The 1,553-nt window shown below is 43.7% G+C and overlaps 1 protein-coding gene across 1 annotated transcript in view; it reads left to right on the top strand.

The window, feature by feature from the left end:
- Window positions 1–1,553, top strand: part of ANKRD55 (ankyrin repeat domain 55) — a 131,363-nt gene that overhangs the window by 108,461 nt on the left and 21,349 nt on the right. The window lies entirely within an intron of this gene.

Below are 1,553 nucleotides of genomic sequence, written 5' to 3'. Positions count from 1 at the left end.
TTTTTTGAGACAGAGTTTTGATCTTTGTTGCCCAGGCTGGAGTGCAATGGCGCAATCTCACCACAACCTCTGCCTCCCGGGTTCTAGCGATTCTTCTGCCTCAGCCTCCCGAGTAGCTGGGATTACAGGCACACACCACCATGCCGGGCTAATTTTGTATTTTTAGTAGACACAGATTTTCTCCATGTTGGTCAGGCTGGTCATGAACTCCCAACCTCAGGTAATCCACCCACCTCCATCTCCCAAAGTTCTGGTATTATAGGCGTGAGCCACCACGCTCGGCCACTAATTTTTGAAATTGGTTTATTTTCTTATTGTTCAGTTCAGAAAGATTTTATTTACTTATTACTAGACTTAGTAATACTTTGTTGATGTGATTCGCAAATGTTTTCTCAGAGGCTTTGGCTTCTCTTTTTATTCTTTTAAGAAAACACTGGTTATAAAATTTAAAATTTATATAAAACACAGGTTTAAATACTGGTGAATATTCATGTACCTTTTGGCTAATGAAGACCTTTTTTTTTTTTTAAATTTTATTTTTAGACAGAGTTTTGCTCTGTTGCCCGTGCTAAAGTGCAGTAGCATGATATCAGCTCACTGCAACCTCTGCCTCTGGGGTTCAAGCAATTCTCTTGCCTCAGCCTCCTGAGTAGCTGGGATTACAGGCATGTGCCACCATGCCTGGCTAATTTTTTGTATTTTTAATGGAGATGGTGTTTCACCATATTGGCCAGGCTGGTCTTGAACTCCTGACTTCAGGTAATCCATCTGCTTCAACCTCCCAAAGTGCTGGGATTACAGGTGAGAGCCACCGTGCCCAGCCACAAAGGACTTTGTAAGCATAACATCATAAACGAGAGAAAAAATGAAGAAGGAATTAAATGCGATTATTTTTTAAAGTTTTATAGAAAAATTACTTAATGAAAACTCAGCCGGGCGAGGTGGCGCACTCCTGTAATCTCAGCACTTTGGGAGGCCAAGGCAGGCAGGTCACAAGGTCGAGAATTCAAAACCAATCTGGCCAACATAGTGAAGCCCCATCTGTACTAAAAAAACAAAAATTAGCTGGGAAAGGTAGAATGCACCTGTAGTCACTTGGGAAGCTGAGGCGGGAGAATTGCTTAAACCTGGGAAGCGGAGGTTGCAGTGAGCCAAGACCACACCATTGCACTCCAGTCTGGGTGAAAGAGTGAGACTCCAGCTCCAGAAAAAAAAATTAAAAGTCAAGTAACAAATTACAGAAAATGTTTTCATAAACATGTAACCTATAAAAGATCAATGTCAGCCAGGCACGGTGGCTCACACCTATGATCCCAGCATTTTGGGAGGCCGAAGCGGGTGGATCACAAGGTTAAGAGTTCGAGACCAGCCTGGCCAACATGGTGCAACCTCGTCTCTATTAAAAATACAAAAATTAGCCCAGCATGGTGGCGTGTGCTTGTAGTCCCAGCTACTTGGGAGGCTGAGGCAGGAGAATTGCTTGAACCTGGGAAGCAGAGGTTGCAGTGAGCCAAGATCATGCCACTGCACTCCAACCTGGGTGACAGAGTGAG

Source organism: Cebus imitator, unplaced genomic scaffold (assembly GCF_001604975.1).
Source record: "Cebus imitator isolate Cc_AM_T3 unplaced genomic scaffold, Cebus_imitator-1.0 Scaffold213, whole genome shotgun sequence".
Lineage (NCBI taxonomy): Eukaryota > Metazoa > Chordata > Mammalia > Primates > Cebidae > Cebus > Cebus imitator.
The sequence above is the reverse complement of the archived record's forward strand: the minus strand, read 5'-3'. Positions and strand labels throughout refer to the sequence as shown.